The sequence below is a fragment of the Calypte anna genome, chromosome 3, assembly GCF_003957555.1.
Source record: "Calypte anna isolate BGI_N300 chromosome 3, bCalAnn1_v1.p, whole genome shotgun sequence".
Classification (NCBI taxonomy): Eukaryota; Metazoa; Chordata; class Aves; order Apodiformes; family Trochilidae; genus Calypte; species Calypte anna.
Genome location: NC_044246.1, coordinates 111,846,990 through 111,855,934, shown reverse-complemented (window position 1 = coordinate 111,855,934; position 8,945 = coordinate 111,846,990).

Below are 8,945 nucleotides of genomic sequence, written 5' to 3'. Positions count from 1 at the left end.
AAATGACACAAAGCTACACACCTTGGTGGCTAAGAGGACTTGGTAGCATTTGTTATCCTGGAGAAGGCTCCAAGGAATCATAGAATCATAGAATTGGCTGGGTTGGAAGGGACCTCAGAGATCATCAAGTCCAACCCTTGAACCATCGTTGTGGTTGCTAGACCATGGCACTGAGTGCCACATCCAGTCTCTTTTGAAATATCTCCAGACACGGAGAATCCACTACTTCCCTGGGCAGCCCATTCCAATGTCTGATCACCCTCTCCAGAAAGAAATCCTTTCTAATATCCAACCTAACCCTCCCCTGGCACAACTTGAGACCCTGCCCTCTTGTCTTGCTGAGAGTTGCCTGGGAAAAGAGCCCAACCCCCCCCTGGCTCCAACCTCCTTTCAGGGAGTTGTAGAGAGTGATGAGGTCTCCCCTGAGCCTCCTCTTCTCCAGCCTGAACAGCCTCAGTTCCCTCAGCCTCTCCTCATAGGGTCTGTGCTCGAGTCCCTTCACCAGCCTGGTTGCCCTCCTTTGGACCTGCTCCAGGACCTCGATATCCTTCCTGAACTGAGGGGCCCAGAACTGGACACAGGACTCAAGCTGTGGCTTCACCAGGGCTGAGCACAGGGGCAGAATCCCTTCCTTGGACCTGCTGGCCACGCTGTTCCAGATACAGGCCAGAGATTCTTAAGAGCACATTCTGGTACTTGAAGGGGCTCCAGGAAAGCTGGGGAGGGATTTCTGACAAGGGCCTGGAGGGATGGGATGAGGGGGGAGTGGTTTCAACTTGGAAGAGAGGAGGTTGAGATATTAGGAAGAAATTCACTATGAGGATGGTGAGCCCCTGGCCCAGGTTTCCCAGAGAAGCTGTGGCTGCCCCATCCCTGGCAGTGTCTCAGCCCAGGTTGGATGGGGCTTGGAGCATCCCTAGGAGGTGTCCCTGCCCATGGCACTGGGGGTTGGAGCCAGCTGAACTTGTAAAATCCCTTCCAACCCAGACTGTTCTATGATTCTTTGATTATTCTGCAAACCTCTTGAACTAAGAAAACCTGATTTCTACACTCCCCTCCTGGAACAGCATTTTCAGTTTTGGAGAGGATTTTGCTTGTTTGCAGCTTCCTGAAGATCTCTGGTTGGATGTATTGCAGAAAATGCTCTTCTGCAGAGTAACCTCAGACCTACAGCCCTGAAAAACCCCAAAGCTTGGTGAGTTAAACACCCAGATGTTCATGGTTGTCTCATTTTATTACTGAGCTCCAGCCCTGAGCTTTGTGGGGTGGGAGGGAAGCTGAGCCAGCACACTCTGTTCCTGCATGGCCATCGTCCTGGTGGCTTCAGGCTACAAAGTTCCTGGGCAGGAAAAACATGCCAAAAATACACAGATACCTTTTTCAGGGTGATGGTAGGAACCAGATTTCTGGGAAGGTGCCTCAGTGCTTATAAAACGCTCCCCAGTAATTCCTGCAGTTCCAATGTTGCCTAAAAATACTAGGAAATATTTTTTTCAGTGAGAGGGTTGTCAGGCAATGGAATGGCCCAGGACAGTGGTGGAGTCACCATCCCTGGAGGGATTTAAATGGCGTTTGGACCTGGTCCTTCAGGACATGGTTTAGTAGTTGACTGTGGTGTTAACCAAAGGTTGGACTGGGTGATCTTGGTCTCTTCCAACCTAAACATTCTGTGATTCTCTGATTCTTGTTGTAGGAGTGGGGATATTGTCATCTCACTACGCCCTGACTTATGGAGGCTGTTCTTCCTCACAGGTCACGGCTGGGAGCAGTGAGGACATTTGGCCACGTTGGCCTTTTAGAACCATCTCTTACTCTGCTGAGACCTCTTTTTTAGCAGGGGAATTGCTAATACTGTATTTCCTATGAAAAGACACCAGGAGGAGCTCCAGGGTAGGGTAAAATTCAGGTTTATTTTAGCATCTAGGCTGTGGCCCTCTGCCTCCTCCACATGCTGGTCCCCCACATGCTGGTGGCTCCCTCCTTGTTCCCTTTGTTCGAGCTCTTGGGAGATGTTTTTTTGGGGGAATTTTGCTAACTTTGCTAACAAAGGAAAAACAAAACAAAAACCCACAAAAAAATCAGCAATATTGATTCTCATGCTCCCTGCTCCTTGGAGATCTTTGGGTCTCTGGATGCTCCACAGGGGCAGTTGGGAATCTGGATGGTGGGCAGAGCAGCCACCAGGTTCTCCAGCATCTCAAGTGGACTTCAAATCCCTGATGTACAAGGAAGGAGGGATAGGTCTGTGCCAGAGGGGTTTGGAGCTCAGCAGCTTAGGAAATGGAAGGCAGCAGATGGATGTTTGTTGGGATGTGGAGGCACAAAGGCTGGGAATGCCCAGGAGGGAGACTTGGAATGAATCATGGAAGAGTTTAGGTTGGGAGGGAGCTTTGAAGGTCATGGAGTCCAACCCCCTGCAGTCAGCAGGGACATCTTCAAGTAGATGAGGTTACTCAGGGCCCCTGACCTGGAATGTTTCCAGGGATGGAAAAACTTCCTTTATCCAGAGTGGATAAAAAGGATGATGGAGTTTATGATAGGAAAAAAAAATCTAGGAAGGAGACCTCAGAATAGATATTAATCAAGCCAGTTTTCTTGAGAATTACAGTGTTGGGGGTTAAATAGAGAAGATCCCATGGGAAAACAGCCTGGAAAAGTTTTTCTCTTGAAGAAATATTCCATGCAAATCATGTGAAACAAACTTTGGATTCCTTTAGGTCGTGATTCTCACCCAGTGTAGCTGGGACTAAGACTGAGCACCTGCAGGAGGTAAGATTATTGGTGTTAACATGAATAAAAATCAGCTGTAGTCTAAATGTGCCTGATGTGAGTCCAAAGCAAGTCAGAAATGCCAAAGTCAGCTCCAGGTGTCTTGGGTTTGGATGACTGGGAGAAGTTGAACTCAACCAATGGATTTCATTCTTTCTGGGAAACCTTGGAGGATGGGTGCAGAAAACTGGAAAGAGATATAAAAAAAAATTAAAAATTAGTGGGGAATTAAAAAAAAAAAAAAAGCCAGGGAAAGGCATAGCTCCCAGAAAGCTTCAGGGACAGAGAATCAAGCAAAAGTTGTATCACAATAAAGCAATAACAAATGCCAGGATAAGTTAATGCTGCTCCTTGGTGGGATTTGTAGTCAGAAGATGGACCTGAGGTGTGTTCTTGATGCTCTTAAAGCTTTTGCTATAGTTTCAGGTGAATCTTTCATGCTTGAAAAAGGGGTCTAGAAATGAAATTGTGAGGTGGTGGGCAAATAGTTGCTGGGAAAAGTCCTATTTAGAGCATGGGGAGGATGAGATTGGATTAGCAGGCTGGGTATTGGCAGGTCTTGGTAGGGGCCTTGAGCATTGGAAAAACAAAGAATATAATAATATATAATTATGAAATGCATAAGATCCTGGTCAGTCAAGATGTGTACAAACCTTTGAGCTGAAGAAGGGGAAATCATCTGCCTTAGGTGGGGAGAGAATTGTCCCTTGGGAAGACACTTGTCATTGAGCAACAAGTTAAACATGAGGCAGTAAGTGTCAGGTTGATGTCAAGACCCTGATATGATGGGATGGAGAAAATCTTCAGAGTCTAAAAGACACAATGGTTTCAAAGAAGAAATAAATAAGAATAAATAAATAAAAAAATAAATTTTTGTCATCCCCCTCTTGGCCACAGAAGAGAATAACAACTTCATTCCAACATGCAGATCTTCAGGAATGGGTTAGAGGATTTCCAGTCAGGAGGGATTCAAGTAGAGGGGCTGAGCAAGAGGCTACAGGTGCACTTAAGTTTCTTTCCAAGATCCCTTCCAGCATGATTTCCTGTAGGACATGGTGAGGGGGGAATGGTGAACAAGACACAAAAGTATGTGAGGTTTCTGCAACCCTACTTTGGTTCCATGATGCCATTTTGAAGCTGTACACTAAGAAGGGCTTGGAGCCAAGCTCTCCAAAGGATCTGAAAGCAAAGGAGGGCAGTTACCTCCTTGGTGGCTTGACCTATGGAATACCTACCAGGCTGCAGTTTATGTCATGCTAATGTAAATTCAGTTTCTGTTGTCCAAGGAGGAGCCTTTTATTGTGAGCAAGAGGTAAATGGGCTTTCCCCAAAGTGGCCCTGATGATGTTCTAACCTAACTTGGTGGGAATGAATCAGATAAAGCTGATCATGTCATTGTGAGCAAGACCAGCAACTGAATTCAGGGATGAATCCTGCAAAAAGGTGAGAGCAGGGGGTTGGACTAGATGACCTTTAAAGGTCCCTTTCAAGCCAAACCATGCTGTCATTCTGTGATAAACTTTCCTGGGAAATGGGGAGTGTGCAACCTCTCTTGAGGGACATCATGCTTGTTTTGAGATTAAAAATAAAACCTAAGTAAAATAATGATCCAGGGAATGCAACTTGAACAACCAAGATCTCCTACATCCCAGTTGCCTCTTCTCAAATCATGTCCCTAAAAATTTAGGATATGGTTTAGGACATAATTTAGGGTCTCATCCCTGCTGCATGGGAATGAGAAGAGGAGCCCCAGTTCTGGCTTCCACCCTTGCTTTGGGTTGGGTGACCCAGCAGAATCTGTTCACTGGTGCCTTTGTGCATCCCCCAGCTCCTTAGTCCTTCTACCAGCACTGGGTCATGTACCATGTCCTGGAGTGAGTCCAGAGCAGGGCCAGGAGGATGATCAGAGGGCTGGAGCACCTCTGGTATGGGGACAGACTGAGAGAGTTGGGGTTATTCAGTCTGGAGAGGAGAAGGCTCTGAGGAGACCTTATTGTGGCCTTCCAGTATCTGAAGGGGCTACAAGAAAGCTGGGGAGGGACTTTTTAGGATGTCAGAGAGGGATAGGACATGGGGGAATGGATTCAAACTAGAGGAGGGGAGGCTTAGATTGGAAGTTAGGAAGAAGTTCTTCCCCATGAGGGTGGTGAGACCCTGGCACAGGTTGCCCAGAGAGGTGGTGGAAGCCCCATCCATCCCTGGAAGTTTTTAAGGCCAGGTTGGAGAGGGCTCTGAGCAACCTGAGCTGGTGGGAAGTGTCCCTGCCCATGGCAGGGGGGTTGGAATGAGATGATCTTAAAGGTCCCTTCCAACCCTGAAAATTCTATGATTCTCTGACTCTGAATCCCCACACCAGCACTGTCAGCATCACCTGATCCCTGCTTTCCACCCAACCCACAGCTCTGGCCAAAGCGTGAAGCCAAGCAAGGAGAAAGAGTAAAAAATGAGGTTTGGCCGTGGCCTGTCACAGGAAGCTGGAGGTGACACCTGTCCCCTTTGAGGGTCACCAGTGGTGACACAGAGCTGTGGTGGCTGTCATGGAACTGTAGATGCCAACAGCCCCATGCAGAGGTTTTTGCTGCTGGTATTTGTGGTGTGCTCAACCTGCCAGGTTTCCCCTCAAGATGTGTTTTATTTTGTTTGTATCAATTGATGTCTCTCAGCTGTGGTTGCCAACTTGGTCAGGAGTCTTTGTCCAGGGGATGAAGCCCCAGCAGCAAACCCCACCTTGGTTAAGGAGGGATGCCCCCAGCCAGGTCACTAAAGGAGAAGGTTTTATGGTGTCACATCGCATGAAGGGAAAAAACTGGGGTGGCCTGGGAGGCAGGAAAAAACCTGCTGGAGGCACAGGCCCTGCCCTGTGCTTGTGCTTCTGCTGAGCTCAGCTCCAAAATCATTTATTTCGTCCTGGCATCTGGAAATTTCCAGGGCTGACCTGTCAGTCATGTTATCTCCTTCTCTACTGCCAGCTATGAAAGGTCAACTCAGAGAATCACAGAATCTCAGACTGGTTTGGGATGGAAGAGACCTTAAAGCTCATCCAGTTCCACCCCCTCTGCCATGGTCAGGGACAGCTCTCCCAGCCCAGGGTGCTCCAAGCCCCATCCAACCTGGGCTGAGACACTGCCAGGGATGGGGCAGCCACAGCTTCTCTGGGAAACCTGGGCCAGGGGCTCAGCACCCTCACAGCAAAGAATTTCTTCCTAAGATCTCATCTCAATCTCCCCTCTTGCAGCTTAAAACACTTCTACCTTGTCCATATCATTCCAGACCCTTGCCAAAATCCCTCCTCAGCCTTTTTTTTGAGCCCCTTCAGGCACTGGAAGATGCTCTAAGGTCACCTGGGAGCCTCCTCTTCTCCAGGCTGAACACCTCCATCTCTCTCAGCCTGGCTCCAGAACAGAGCTGCTCCATCTCTCAGAGCACCTTCATGGCCTCTTTTGGACTTGCTCCAACAGCTCCAGGTCCTTCTTCTGTTGCTGACCCCAGCACAGGACACAATAAAGATGGTTTCACTGAAGTGGGACTCCCAGCTCTGAATATTTGCAGAGAAGCAGCAAGGAGACAGCCTTTGTTTTGCCCAGCAGTCAAGTCAATGAAATGCAGATCATGGTTCAGTGCCTGATGGTTTTTTTTTTAATTTGTTTTTTGTTTTTCTCTAGGTTCAAAGGCATTGGAGAAACTTTGGTTTCTGTCTGCTCTAGAGTTTTGATTCCATGTTTCCTTGGAGGTGGTACAGGTACCTCCTGTGAGGTGTGAAAGCTGAGGGATTCATGGGAGCTTGGAAGGATGTGGTATCTAAAAACTAACCTGAAATCTGGTGTGTTTTATCCCTGAAGCCCCTGCAAGGTCATGGAAACCTCAACCTCAGCATGTAATGAATCCTGCAGTGCAAACTGTGGATTTTCTCTGTAATAACTCAAGGGTGGAAGAATTCTTGGTGTAATGAAAACTTCTCTTTGCTTCCCAAATCCTTCTCCTTGCTCCAAGCCCTTGCCACATGGGAGGGAACAGCTTTTTGAGCTGTTTCTGAGATGTTTTTGAACAACTATTTTTTCCTCCCTTCTAATGATTCATATTCAGCGACCTCTTTTTTAGATTGAATTTTCAATAAACTTCAAGACAAGTTCAGTCGTAGGAAATTGGTGGTCAAATAGGGAATCCTTGCTGAGATTTTAAGACAGAAAATGTGAGTGGAAAGTGGTGGTGTGGGCCAAAAACCCCAATAGTGTGGCGTGGTAACGTCACTGCTTCATCGTACCTAAGTTTCCTCTTAACCCTCTACTTGCACAACCCAACCCATTTTCATGGCAGTGCCATTTCTCTTTCACCACAAGCACTTGGGGGAAAAAAGATAAAAAAGAGAAAAAAGGGCAGGGGAAGTCAGTTTCTGGGCTATAAAAGTGGATTTCTAATAATCCTACCCTCTCTTGGGTAGGACCCCATCTCTTCCACTCTCCACATCTCAGTCAACGTGTTTGTGGATGTGTTGGTGTGAACAGTCAGAAGAGGAACATGGGTCACAAAGTTGGTATTATCTTGAGTGAAGCTGGTAATCTGGAATGTGAAAACATCTGGTGAGGTGGCCGAGCTGCCAGTTGAATCAGACCACAAAAAGATGACAACATCCTGCAGTGACAGAAAACATCAAAGCGTGGAGATTTCTGCTGATGTTACTTGAGAGAGGTGGTAGAGCAGGGACTGGGTCAGCCCCTTCTCTTCTGAAGATGCCAGGAATCACTAAGAGGCACCTGATTTTCTGGAGGCCTAAAAATGCCACAAATCTGTTGATTTTTCTGGAGGACTGAAGATGACTTTGTCTGTAGGGTCCTATGCTTCAGTCTTCCTCTTCTAGCTTGGCTACCTGGGTTTGGGAGAGGTTTCTCTCTGGGTTTTTCTCCACAGAGAAGCTGATCAGACTGGTTTCCTGATATTTGTATGCAATAAAAATCAATTCTACTTCTGAATTCCACCAGGGACCTCAGATATCTGGTTAATTTGGTGCTGGTCTTTTCTCCACCAGATGCCAGCTGATTCTTGCTGGCTCACAGCAGAATCTTTGTTCCTGGTTCCCCTTTTATTTTTTGTTGCTTCTCATCCCAAAATAAAAAAGGGGATAATTAGTGTGTGTGACTGAGAGCCATTATTTTCCATGAGGGAGTAGAGGGGCAGTGCCAGGTGGGGGAACCCAAATAATGTAGTGCCAGCAGAGCTCCTTACCTGGCTCTTTTGGGCCTGTCCAAGGTGGATGGTCAACCCAAGTCCAGATGTGAGGCCTATCAGATGAGTCAAAGTGGGGAGACTTTCTGCCAAGCCCTTACACTGTGCATGCTGAAGCTTTCTAAATATTCCTGAATCATTCAAATTTGCTGGGATTTCTATGGGATCATCAAAAGACACTCCCAGTTGCTTGCCAGGACACTGACTCCATGTGAGTTCTCTCCCAGCTGCCTCCACACCTCACCCAACACCATAATATATTGCTGGGCCATCAACATCTACAACCACTGTTCTGCTGGAGGTGTTGCAGCCCTTTCAGGGACCTTAAAATAGAAGCACATTGCTTCAAAATAGATTTCCTCCACTTCCCTTGACACTTAGAGGAGACTTAGGCAAAGTGCAATCCAGTCTGGCCATGGTGATGGTCTCCCATCTATGTCCAAGGAGAAACACTATTCCAAGATCTATCCAGTAGACCAAGCCAGAGGAGGGGCAGGACAGCAGCACAGCTCAGGTAGGGACTGGGAACCCAAAGCTGAAAGGCAATGGGTCTCCTGGTGCTGGGCTGTGGAAAAACCCCATGGTATTCAGGTCAAGGTTAGTAAAGCCAATTAATGCCCTCAGGACCATTACAAGGGCCTGCAGGAGTTTTTTTTCAAAGTTTTCCAGAAAATGTCAACATGGGATCTCAACAATGAGAGAAGCAAAGGCTTCCCAGCTCTTGTTTCCCCAAGTTCCCCCAGGAGGACTTTTCCTGGGCATCTGCTCTTCCTCTGCCTGGCCAAGGGAGGATACAGGGATCTCTGAGGTGAGGTGAGGTGAGATGAGATGAGATGAGATGAGATGAGATGGGGGCAGGTGGTGCAACTGAAGCAAAGAGAGGTTAAATCATGAAGCTCCATGTCCTGTCCTCATTTTGAAACCCTTGTTGGGTACCTGACTTTGCAGCTTGCTGA